The sequence below is a fragment of the Canis aureus genome, chromosome 14, assembly GCF_053574225.1.
Source record: "Canis aureus isolate CA01 chromosome 14, VMU_Caureus_v.1.0, whole genome shotgun sequence".
NCBI classification, from domain to species: Eukaryota; Metazoa; Chordata; class Mammalia; order Carnivora; family Canidae; genus Canis; species Canis aureus.
In genome coordinates this window covers 6,070,140-6,083,652 of record NC_135624.1, presented here as the reverse complement: position 1 = coordinate 6,083,652, position 13,513 = coordinate 6,070,140, and positions in this window count along the sequence as shown.

Genomic DNA, 13,513 nt, shown 5'->3' with positions numbered 1-13,513 from the left:
ATGCTCACTCCAACTAGTGAATACACTGAGGATGAGGCTTGCCTTGTGCTCTTTTCCAAGAGCTGCTTTCAAGCCACCCTCCAGGATGTGAGAAAAACAAGCCCAGTTTTGTCCTATCCAGCAGATGGCGTCGTGCACCGCACTCTGCTGGGCCATCTAATGGTGCTTTTGAGGGACTCTACAACCTCCCAACAGGAGAGTTGTCCCTCAAAGCCTGGTGTTGGGGCCAGGCTGTACTCTGATCCACTCTCCTCTCCTCTGCAGTCTTACAGGCATTATTCATCCACCACAAGCCCTGGATGGATCATAAAATGTATAAAAACTGCTTCCTACTAATGCATTCATTCAGCAACCTTTAGTGAGTGATGCCTGTATGCCATGAGCAGCTCCTAGAGCTGCGGTATACAATGGTGAGCAAAACAGATGATTACGCAACATCCATTCCCATACAGAACTTGCTAATTAAGGAGTAAGATGATAAAAACATACAAATAACCCCATTACCTCATCTTGGCCATCAGTAGGTACTCAAGAGAAAATGAGCAGGCTCCTTCAGTGGGCTGGTCTGAGACAGACTTTCTGGGGAGGGGGCAGGTGACAGGTGAGCAGAGGCCTGAATGATTCTGAAAAGGGTACCTTGGAATCACCTGGGGAGCTTTCCCAATCCTGGTGCCCAGGCCCACCCCAAGGCAAGCTGACTTGGTCGGTCAGGGGCAGGGTCTGGGCACTTGGGGGTGTTAATTCTCCCAGGTGTTCCTAATGTGCAGCCAGGCTTGAGAGCCATTAACTCTACATATCTCAGCAGGAAACCATGCCCCTCGGTAGGGAGTTTTCCTGTAGCTGAATGACAAGTGTTCCAGGATATTCAGAATGCCAGAAAGGTGTCAGCAACTCTTCTTGCGGCTGTCTGGCTGCCATACGGCTGGCTGCATCCTGGAGGCCCTGGGTCGGCATTGTCTCAAGGCGGCTACCGGAGGTCCAGTCAAGGTAGGCAGCAGAGCTCACTCAGCAGGCCAGAAAACACTCCACAGCCCTCTGGGTGGGTAAGTCGTCTCCTCAGAAAAGCAAGGGCAACTTTGTCACTTCCCTCTCCTACCTCCCACTTGAGTTTATTTGAGTGCCCTACAGGGGGGAGAGGACTGTCCCACCATCTCTCCATCTTAGGGTAGGGAGTGCCCTGCGCTCTCTGTCCTCTAGGTGACTATCCTAAGCTACTTCTCCCACATCTGCACCTCTCTGACCTTGTCCCTGAACTCCCTGACTCTCCCCCTTCTGCTCTGAATTCATTAAGAATCTTGAGGTAAGGGCAGCCCGGGTGGCTCAGCGGTTTAGCGCCGCCTTTGGCCCAGGGTGTGATCCTGGAGACCGGGGATCGAGTCCCACGTCCGGCTCCCTGCATGGAGCCTGCTTCTCCCTCTGCCTGTGTCTCTGCCGCGTTCTCTCTCTCTCTCTCTCTCTCTCTCTCTTTGTGTCTCACATCAATAAATGAATAAAATCAGGACGCCTGGGTGGCTCAGCGGTTGAGTATCTGCCTTTGGCTCAGGGCATGATCCCAGAGTCCCAGGATCAAGTCCCACATTGGGCTTCCTGCAGGGAGCCCACTTCTTCCTCTGCCTGTGTCTCTGCCTATCTCTCTCTGTGTCTCTCATTAATGAATAAATAAAATCTTTAAAAAAAATAAATGAATAAAATCTCTTAAAAAATCTTGAGGTAAATACAGAGAACATACCGGCAGTTGCCAGAGGGAAGGGGGGGGCAGTGGGCAAAATGGGTGAAGAGAGGGGAGATATAGGCTTCCACTTATGGAATGAATAAGTCCACTTATTCAAGGGGACCTGGGGGGCTCAGTGGTTGAGCATCTGCCTTCGGCTCAGGATGTGATCCCAGGGTCCTGGGATCAAGTCCTGCATCTGGCTCCCCATAGGGAGCCTGCTTCTCCCTCTGCCTATGTCTCTGCCTCTCTGTCTCTCTCATGAATAAATAAATAGAATCTTTTCAAAACAGAAAAGAATAAAAGGCTCAGCATAGGGAATATAGTCAATGACACCGTAATGGCGTTGTATGGTGACGGTTGTGGTGAGCGGAGCATAACTTACAAAGTTGTTGAATCACTATGGTATACACCTGAAACTAATGTAACATTGGGTGTGAACTATACTCAAAAAAAAGAAATAGGGAAAAAAAAGAAATTGGAGGAAAAAAGAGAATCTTTAAGGGAAAGGGGCTCTTAGAACTAGATTCTAGAACTGTTGAGTGGGCCCAGGTGTGCTCTTGGGGCCTGATGGATTCCAGCCTTCAGCTGCTGACCCTGATTCTATCTTGTTTGGGACACATGAATCCCTTCTTCCCTGGTGCTGACAGTGAGCTGCCCTGGTGAACACTTCCTTGTTTCTCTTTCAGATAAGCTAGAGATTGTCTTTCCCTCATCTGAAATGCTGGCCAGGAGTGGCTCGCCACATCCACCTTCCTGAGACTCGTGCTTCAAGGTGGATCTTTGCCCTCAGACACTGAAGTGCTCAAGGAGGCCAGTGAGGGCACCGAGGCTGAGAACAGACATACTAAGAGAAGAGAACCTTCTGTAATGAGATCTCCATGGTATTTGTCCTGGGACCTGAGGCCACAGTTCTCTTTCTCTTTGTTTTTTAATCATTGAAAATTCAAAACAAACACAGAAATAGAAAGAATAGTAAAGTGAAACCCCATGGACTCCATCATTCAGCTTTAACAGGTTGTCACCCTTATGCCATCTGTCATCATAACTCTAGGAGGCAGAGATAGAGAAAGTACAGCAGGTTTCAGGACAATATGCCATTGTACCCATAAACATGTCAGAGGCACATCTTTTTTTTTTTTTTTTTTTTGAGATTTTATTTATTTGAGAGAGAGAAAGAGAGCGCACAAGCAGAGGGAGGGACAGAAAAAGAGGGAGAAGCAGGCTCCCCGCTGAGCAGGGACCCCCAATGCGGGACTCTATCCCTGGACCCCGAGATCATATGCTGAGCTAAAGGCAGATTGCTTAACCAACTGAGCCACCCTGGCGTCCCTCAGAGGCATGTCTTTAACTGACAGTATTTTTAACACCCCCACCATGCCTTTATCACCTAATAGCATAGTTGTTTAGGTTCACATCTCCCCATTGTCTTTGAAGATCACTTCTCTCAAACTGAGATCAAATTGTTGCTTAATACAGGCAAATATTGTATTCATTTTTCATTTATCCACTTTAATTCTCCAACCCCTCTTGTTGGGTGAGCAGCAGGAAGGTAGGTGGGAATATTTCCTTTTGACATTGACCTGAGATGTGTAATGGAAGGCATGTGGGACTTGGTTCAGTCTGAATCCTATCCGCTGCTTCACGACTCAGTGTGGGATCTGGATGAGGCCCCCTTCCCTGTCTCTTGGAGGTGAAGACAAGCTTACTTGTTCTGAGCCTTAAAATTCACAGAGAGTGGTTTGTTAAGTACTTGTCAAAAGCAAATAAGCATTATTACATAAATCCCCAACAGTATTTCCCTGTAGGGGAAAAAAAAGGTATTAGTTAAGCTCTATTCTCTGGTGTGAAAAGTCAACTGATTCACTCAGATAATTCTTAAGAAATGCATCCAATGTTTAATGGCCTACTTCTTAAAAGGGGCACCTTCCCCCTCTCAGTTAAATCACTCTTTGGAGTTTAGAAGTTTTAACAAAAACAAAATTGACTGTTTTTCCCTCCCTCAGTCATTAGAAGATAGTCTTCGGTTCTTGGTTAGTTTTAATTCTTTTCCCTGGAAGCTGTTCTCTTAGAAAGGAAGGGAGAATCAAAGAGTGTGTTAACAGGGATTTAGTTGAAGGCAAGATGCTAAATTGTACCTTATTTTGGGGCAGAGATCGAATTTGCTATACTTTATTATTTGTGAGGCTGACCCCTTTGTTGATATAAACCCCATAAGATCTTCTTGTAATTTCTTAGCTATGCTTTAGAGAAGGATATTAGTCTCCTTCTACTGTAACAAACTCTAAATTTGGTGGCTTAAAACAACACAAACTTATCAGCTTCCAGTTCTAGATCAGAAATCTAAAATGAGTTTTACAGCACTGAAGTCAAGACTTTGGCAGGGCTGGCTCTTTCTGGAAGCTCCAGCAGAAAATTTGTTCCTTGCCTCTTCCAACTTCTAGTGGCCGCCCACATTCCCTGGCTCTCAGCCCCTTCCTCACATGGCTCGGATCCCCCGCCTCCCTACTGTAAGGACCCTTGTGATTATGTTGGCTATCCCCAGATGATCAGGATAATCTCTCCATCTCAAAAATCTTTCATTTAAACGCATCTGCAAAGTCTCTTTTGTCATATATGGTAACATTTACATGTTCAAAGGATTAAGATTTGGGCATCCTTTAGGGGAAGGAAAGAGCTGTTGGAAATCGGGCCTCACAAACCACCCCAGAACTGTATCCTCTTTTGATCTCCCTGGGGGTGGCCAGTTGATAATCACATAAACCGTAACCTGGGAAATCCAAAGTTGACCATTTGCTAAAGGGTAGAAATTTGTGGGCCTTGAAACAGATAACATACATTTTCTCCTCTGTGAATCAAAATTCCTCAAAACTGCAAGCATCTGTTCATAAACAACTATTCAGATATCATCATCAAATAGTATCAATTTAGGGCTTCTGTTGTTAACATGGGGTTGTACAAACATGAGATAAACTTGCCATCCCTCTCAATCTGGGCAGGCTCTAGTACTGCTTTGACCATGTCTAGGCCTTAGGAGTCAGACAACCTTCTCTTCCTGTCTCTCAGAACACTGGTTCTGAGGGCCTAATCTTCCTCACAAAAAAGTCCCACTGTTTTTGCTGGGGACACCACACGGAGAGGTCTGGAGGGTACTGGGAGAAGAAGAAAGGCATAGCTTAGCACAGCCTTCCAGCTGTCCCTACCAGGGTACTGGGTGTGTGTGCAGGTTGTCTTAAGACCTTCCAGGCCAGCCCACTCCAGCTGAATACCACTGAATGACCCAGTCTACAGTTCAGGCAGGAGAAGAATCATCCCTGTCAAGTCCTTTCTGAATTCCTGATCCACAAAATTGTGAGATATAAGAAAGTGGTTGCAGCATTAACACTCTAAGTTTTGAGGTCCTCTGTTGTGCAACAATTAGATAACCAGCAGAATTCGGTGTCCACCACGTTACACATGCTAGTTACTCTCTAGAGGGTCTAAGGGTAGAAATGTGAGGGCCATCCTTCCACAAATCCCAATCCATAGCATCATCAGAGAGGGTTGATTTGGACCTTCCCTGTCTACATAGTGAGAAGCTGATGGATTAACTCATCTCTGAAGTGGGGATCATGGAAATGAGGAGTCACAGAGTTGTTTGGGGTGACAAATGGAATAAGGAGAGTTTTGTGATCTGAGAAACCCTATCTCGATGTCGTAGTTAGTAGTGGTAATTATAGAGACAGTGGTATGGGAGAAATTCAATGGAGAATAGTCATTCTCTGCTCATTTAATATTGTCTCCAAGGGTGGGTGTTGATAACAGGTTTAGAGCAATTTGATTTTGCATCATAAGTCATTTTCAGTGTTGAAGAGGAAGAAAAGGACAAGGGAGAATGAAAACAAATTATTTTATTTCCTCCCAGAGAGTTTGGGATCTAGGTGTTACTTGCTAACGCATTATGTAATTGTAGATTATGTAATTTGTGGACACATGTATTCTCTTCCTGTCCTGAGCTGACCCTTCCTTCTCTTGCCTTCTCTGATCTACATGGAATTTTATGTGTGCCCTTCCACTACAATAGAATGAATATGTATTTTGTAGACTTCCCTTGAGCCTGTGACTGTCTATTTAAAATCAATTGCCCTTCAGAAAGTTTGATCAAGCCTCGCACAAAGAATGATCAAAGAGCTGGAGCAGAGTAAGCCTGCCTCTCTAGGGAAGGCAGTTCACGAAACCAAGGCATGAACTTGAGCCCAGAAAGCAGCTAGCACATGCGATGTGCTGCCTTTGTAGAGCTGCCTTTGAAGACATTTTGAGTTTAGTCTGCCCATACTGAGGTCTGCAAAAGATTAGAAGCTGGAATTTAAGGTCTGTCAGGAGCCAGCCCGCATTGCCTCGGGGACCAGAGGCCTTTGGTCAAAGATCTGGGAGCCTTGTCTCAAGCAACTGATACAGAGCATGCGAATGCATATATTTCTCTCTTGTAGCATAAGATTCCTGGGCTAAATGTCCATTTTGAAATTTAAAAACTGGTTTAGAATTCTCCAGAGGCTCTTAGTCATAAGAAAGGCTTTGCTCATAGTTGACTGGCTTACCCTAGTAGAAAATGTTGACTAGGGTGCGCAGTCTGTTGAGCATCTGCCTGTGGCTCAGGTCATGATCCCAGGGTCCTGGGATCGAGCCCCACATCAGGCTCTCAGGGGCAAGTTGGCTTGCCAACTTGATGATCTCTCTTGCTCTATCTCTCAAAATAAATAAAATCAAAAAAAAAAAAAAAAAAAAAAGAAAGAAAGAAAGGAAGGAAGGAAGGAAGGAAGGAAAAGAAAGTTCTTGACTAGCCTTCCCTGATGGAAAACAAACAAAACCTGTGGCTTTGAAAACAATGCAAGTCAGACTGGTCATTGCTCTGCTTCCCAGCAGTGGGTCTTGTGGTCTTTACCTTTCACTACGGGAGCTGCTCTAAATACGGTAACAGGGCTCTGCCAAGGTCAGGGTGCCTTCTTGCAAAGACAGGACCTCTAACTTGAAAGAAACCGGCTGCGCCCTAGGCCGAGTATTGAAGTCAGAGACCCAAGGGCATCCCATGGCCTGGACAGAAGGGGAAATCACCAATACTGTGCTCCCCGGTGGTGAAGCTGTTTGTTTAGGCTGAGAGAGGGATGAAATGCTTCTTTCTCCTCATACAATGAAATTTCCCACTGATTACACCTCTGTCCTGGCCAAGCGGCAGCACACAGAACTCGCCAATGAAGTGCCTCCAGAGGAAGACACAGGTCTTACTGAACCAGCAAGTGAGGGCAGGGGGCAGTAGGGAGGAGACTCACCCTGGGGGCCCAGCAGAAGCTGGGGATGAAGAACAGCACAGAGGTCAAAAGGAAGGAATTTGGGACAGGCACGCTTGGCTTTGATTTGTGGGTGCCTTCTGACCTCTTTAGTTTCCTCATCGGGAAAATGGGGATATTGTCTATTTCAGGGGGTGGTTCGAAGAGATTCCACATGAGAATACCTATCACAGGTCATGTTCACAGCACATGTGTGTGCTGTGGGAGGGGAGGGGAGGGCAGGGGCTGCTGGAACACAAGAAACCGGTGAGGCTGATGGGGTCAACAGGACTCATTCCCAGCTCCGGGCCGTGTGCGGAAGGGGATTCTACATAAGGTGTGGGCCTCAGTCAGGACAGCTCTGGGACCCAAGGAGTGGGCGGTGAGAGTGCTCCTAAGTCTGTGCAGCATCACTGACCTTTTCAGCCCTGCGACGAGCCAGGCCGGGCTGGGGACTCCAGGCCACAACTGCCTGACACCTGCGCCAGGGCGGTGCAGACCCTCAGTTCTTAGCAAATGCTGGTATCAGCCCAACAAGTCTGATTTCCTGGTTGTGCTACTTGCCCAATCTTCATGTCCCCATCTGGCAAGTTCACCCACAAGACCCATCCATTTTTATGAAAGTTGGACTTTAAATGAATATTCAGTAAGTGATTAAGTGACAGGGTCTTTACTTCCCATTTCTTTTTTGCAGCTGTTACACCAAAATAAACTTGCTTTTTTACTTTGAGCCAAAAATTTCTCTTGATAGACAGATGATATACAAATGGTGACCTTTTTGGATTTGCAGAATTCTTTGAATACATTATTTATTAGCTCACAGGTGATGCAGATAGCTGCAAGACTGATGAATGTCAAGAAGGCCAAAGAAGAAAATGCTAAAGGAAATTCTGTTCATGAGTGTGGTGATGGGAGCTTCACAGGATTTCTAAATATGTCATGGAAACTGTATGTCAGCATCTGACTGCAATGGTCCTGCAGGTTAGGGTGGGTAAATAGCCTGGATTCACTTTTATTGTTTTTATGAAGTCTAGCTTAGTAGGGGGCAAAAATAAATAATAGAGCATCTTTGCAATAAGACTTTCCCAAATGTTTTGCATCTGCTTGCTCATGAGATAATCATGACAATCTTGTGATGGAGCAGGAGTTGGTATGGGGCCAACAGTGATGCCAGTGGAAACAAAGTCACAGAGCTAGAGCTACCCATTTAGGGCCCGGGCAGATGTCACAAGCTGATAGTGACAGAGGAGGGCTGGAGCCCAGCTCTCCTGTCTGCCTATCTCTTACTGGTGAATGTTTTAAAAATAAATATTTTTTTCTTTTAATACATACTCACGGGGGAAAAAAACAGGAAATTGAGAACATTATAAAACCAAGATCACTTAATTCTACCACTCCAACACAATTATCATTGACATCTTTGATCCAGAAAATAAAGGAATTCTCTAAGCTCATACTGTGGTAGATACCTGCTTTTAGCAATCTTGCATTAACTGAACTGTCACACGGATCCTTCCTTGGCATTTGGAGAGGCCCACACAGTTATGAGTAGAGCGGCACCAAAAGAGAGCCATTTGTGCCCACTCCCTTCTTCTGGGCCATTATTAAGTCACTTCTTAGGCTAACTAATCATGCCTCCAAAAGGCAGATCCCCATTCGTTGCAATTCGGTCTCAAGGGATTAGTAACCCATTAGCACCCATTAATGGAGATGTGTTTCTCAGAGTAAGTGGCTCAGAACGAGGCTCTGATGGAAAGGAATACAGGATGGCTAACTATTAAAACTAGTGTTAGGAGTCTTTTCAAAGCTATAACTGGGGTGGGTGGTCTCTTTAGTGGATGTGGGAAGGATGACCAAGGCTTGTTCTCCTGCTGCTATCATCATCATATAATGGGGCAGACTGTGTTTTCCAAAGATAGAGATACCTACCTCATCCAACATGTGCTGCTCACAATGTGACTGACGCCCACCCACAGGGAGATAGGGTCTGCTTTCCTTCTCCTTGAGTCTAGACATGAGCCTGTGACTGCATTGACCATTGGAGAATGGTGGGAGTGATGCTACATGACTTACGAGGCTAGATTGTCAGGAGGGTAGAGCTTTCACTTGGTGCTTGTATTTTTCTTTCTTCTTCCCTTCTTCACCATCTTCTCAATGTTCACTTTTAGAATCCAGTCACCACGCAGTGAGGAAGCCTAGATTGGTTCAAGCAGAGAGACCATACGAAGAGAAACTGAGGCCCTCAGCCAAGAGCCAGCATCCACCACCAGACATGTGAGTGAATGAGCCTTTAGAGGATCCCAGCTCTCAGCCTTCAAGGCCTCCAGCTGAGGCCCAGGCACTGGGGAGCGAACATAAGCAAGCCATCCCCATTCTGCCCTGACTGAATTCCTGACCCACAGAACCCATAGGATATCTGTTTTATGCCACCAAGTTGAGGGGGTAATTTTTATATAGCCATAGTACTGGAACATATGCACCCAACAACATCTAAATGAAGCAAGACATCTATCCAAGAAAATCAAGTGTTCACTTTGTGGAAATGTAGCAGTAGCCCCTGACTCTCATGCTATAAACACTGCAATCTAAGGGCCAAGACAAATGCCCTGCCCAAGTGCACCTTCCTTAGACTTGACTAATTCTCCACTTCATCCGCTCCCCAGGTCAGAGGTGCTTTAGCCTAGGTTATCTGAGGACCATATAGTTATTCTAGAATCCACCATTTATCTCTCTTCTCCTAGTGTCTCATCAATGCGGAGAATTAAGGTTTGTGAGAGTAAGACACATAGGCCCGTATGAGGGTCAGTGTATCAGAGATTAAGGTATACAGTCTTCAGACACTTGCTCCCGAGTGTGTGGTGGCTGTCATGTCATATCTTTAACCTAGCAAAAAATACTGCATGTTGAAGATTTTTAAAAATCCAAATCACGCAGAGAGTGAGAAGTAAACATTTTCTAATCCCCTCTTCCCATGCCAGCAGTAAGCACAATTAGCACTGGGTAGGATGGTGTCAGCACAAACCCTGGAACCATACCCCCTCGCTTCGAATCCCAGCTTTGCTTGAGGACTAGCTATGTGACTTTAACCTCAGTTCCTCCATGTGTATGATGGGGATAACCAATCTCCTAAGTTGTGAGTTGTCATGAGAATTCCATGAGTTAATATACATAAGACACATAAACCAGAGTCTGACACACGAAGTCTTACTCAGGATGAGCCATTACTACCATCACTGCTGCTGCTAGTATTACTATCATTCTGAGTAGTATTTGCTGTAACCTTAATGGGTTCAGCAAATGGAAGGTGTTGGGAGGAACCAAGAATTAGGGAGAAGGGCTCCTAGACCATAGGCTGGCACCTGTGGGCATAGTAGCCACTGTGGAATGTCATGAACACATCCCTCCACATCCTCCACACCACAGCCCCTTTGAGGATGACTAAGCCCCTGACGCCTCTGTCAGGTGTTTTTCTACTCATTCTGGCTTATGGTAGAGTAAGAGGCTAAAATGTTGTGACCAGAAAGAATGGAAGCCCAAATTGGCCCATTCCTGACAATCTGGCAATCCTGACAGGTTGTGAGAAGTGTAGCCACCTGACCCTTTTGAGCAAGTGCCCCCTGCAGCTTTCATTTCCAGAGCTCTGTGAAGTCCCTCCTGCTCCTACTCACATGGTCATTGGAGATGAAGGTTGCATAGGCAGGCACTGGTTAAAATTACTGAATGAATGTGCCTGAGACCTGTTCCCAAGCACCCAGCAGGAGGAAAGAGAGCAGAGCCTTCAGTTTGGTCTTCTCGATGCAAGAGGCCTCAAGGGGCACAGTGTGGGCCCACTGACAAATAAGCAATCTGATCTCCTGAGTGGAGGGAACATGGTTTGTGACCCTGAGAATTTCTTTTTGTATCAGTTTGGATGCTTTTGGTAGCAAACAACAGAAATACCTGATTAAAAGTAGCTTCAATAAGAAGAAAAACGGATTCACCTAACCAGAAGCAGAGGGAGGGAGGCCCAGGGTTGTTAGCCCTGGGACTGACAATGCCATCAAGGCTCAGGAGATTTTTCACCAAGAAGAGCTTTTACAGAGTGCACCCCCCTCCCCATTTTATCTTACATCTCATTGGCCAGAGCTCTGTCACATGGTGATGCCTAACCCAATCGTTGGCAAGAGGAATGGAATTACCATGATTGTCCTATACTGGTCAGTGCTCATCTGCAGACTAGTCCAAATGGGCAGGCTGGAAAAACAGGGAAGAAAGGTATGCTGTAGTTAAATAATGGGCTACCTCACTTACTGATTCCAAAAAGCTCTCTTCATTGGCACATGCTATTTAATAAGATAGTATTCAATATTATCAAGGGATGAGGTTGGAGAAAACAAAAACAAGATATCTAAGATGAAGACTGAAATACTATGGAGTAGAACAATGCACATCATGACATCCTCTGGGCTTTCTAAGAGTAGACCATAAATGTGGGTTTAGTAGTCAATGCCAGAAGTTGCCAATGGTGGCTTGTGGGCCAAATGTAGCCCATTAATAAGTTCTGTTTGGGCTTTTCTGATACTGTTTATTTTTCAGTTGGTTGGTTGCCAACCTTAAAAAAATGAGATATTTCATATTGTTTGAAAGTATTTCTAGCTTCCCTTTTTAAAAAGAATCAGAGAATATAGCAATATGGGGCCTGCCTTCCCAGCTGGCAGCATCAGCTAGAGCTAACTGGTGTAGCTGTCCCCTCTGAAGCATTCACGAGCTCTCAGTTTACAGGAAGCCCATCCAGCCCAAGCTCCTCATGTCACCTGTATTGCCCCATGAGCCTTCAAGTGCATGACCCCAGAGTTATTTTACAGAGTCCCTAGGATAGAAGCCAGTTCCTCAGGAGAACGTGGGTGTCCCAATACTAAGCCTCAGACAGTTACCACTGCGGTAGAATGAACTACCCACCCCCATCTCATTGCACACCCCTGGAAGACTCTCACAGGATTGTTTCTTACTAAGGCTTTCTACACAAACCAGGGCACAAAGATGGATGGAGGAGGCATATGGGCAGATGGAGAGAGGGGCATGAAAGTCTTCCACCACTTAGGGATAAGTTCCCAAGAGAAAGTTTCCAAAGGTGCTTCCCATTTGAAGAGGGCTGGATTTTGGACAGAAGAAGAATCTGTCTCAACAGTTGAGATTAAAGGGAAGAGGAACAGGTTTGGAATGAAGACTGGATTTGAAGAACAATTTTCACTGTGGCACAATTTTACAATTTTTCTCTATGTTGAACCTCTGATGTTTCCCTCCATTGTTAGGTCTTAGATTTAAAGAGATGTTTTCTGCCTTCTGATTCAGCCTGTCATGGCAGCCATGTCTTCTGGTCCAGAAATGTCCACTGACTCCAGTGAGGGATGTAGAAAGGCAGGCAAGTTTTTCAGTCACGTTATTGTAAATGTGAAACTCTTTCTCCAGAAACAGGTAAAGAGGTCCCTAAGCAGATGTGCACACAGATGGGGCTTATCTGATTTCCTCTCCATCTACGCCCACATACTGCCGGCTCTCTGGAAAGGTTAGATAATGACAGTGACTCAGGAAGCCAAGAATGTGAATTATGTGACATGCAGCCGGGATCTGGCCCATATATGGTTATTATTCCACCGACCACAGCAAGCTTGGAAATGAGAGGCCATCTTGTTTTTTAAAAAATGAAAGGTTTAAAAAAAAAAAAAAAAGAAAGAAAGGTTTTGCAACCCATCTGTGTTTGTGAAATAATAGCCATCAAGTTTGTTGGGGAGAGAGACAGAGAGAGATAGACACACAAACAGCAGACAGAGAAACAGAGCAGGAGAGAAAAGGACTAGACCCAACCAGCAAACTTGCTTCTGACTCCCTGCAGCATGTGTACCAGCACACACTGCATTCCCATTTCCCTACCAGTCTGCACTACCTGGTCTCCATCAGAATGGCAAAGGCCAGGGGTAGAACAAGAGCCAGAAACCAAGTTACTAAGATGTTAGCTAAAGCAACTGGAACTCCATCATCACACTATATGTTTCATTGAGCTCCTTAACTGCAGAGAAGCAAGCATAGGGGCTATCCTCATGGAGTGACAAGTGGGGACAGCCGCTGTCCACCTGACCTTGATGGGAGGTCTAGAGGTTCTAGAGGTCTTGCTGGGGTCTAGAGGTTCAAGGACAGGAAAGAGAGAGCAGAGGCACTCAGAGAAGATATGAGGTAGACATGGCCACACTCATTTTAACAAGATTGTGCCAGAATCGAGCTTCTTGAGAAAGAGAAAAAGCCCACATTGTGTGGAGATAGCAGACTACCAAAGGGCCGAGGCTCTAGAGGGAGATAGCCTGGCTTTGAAAACTTAGCTTTGCCTTCTGTGATCTTGTACCCATTTAGCTAACCTTTGCTTCAGCTTCCCTATCTGTGAAATGGGTGTGATATTATTCCCTTAGAGAAATAACAAAGGATTACTATGAAGACAAAATGAAATTATGTAGGAAAATCTGGACCC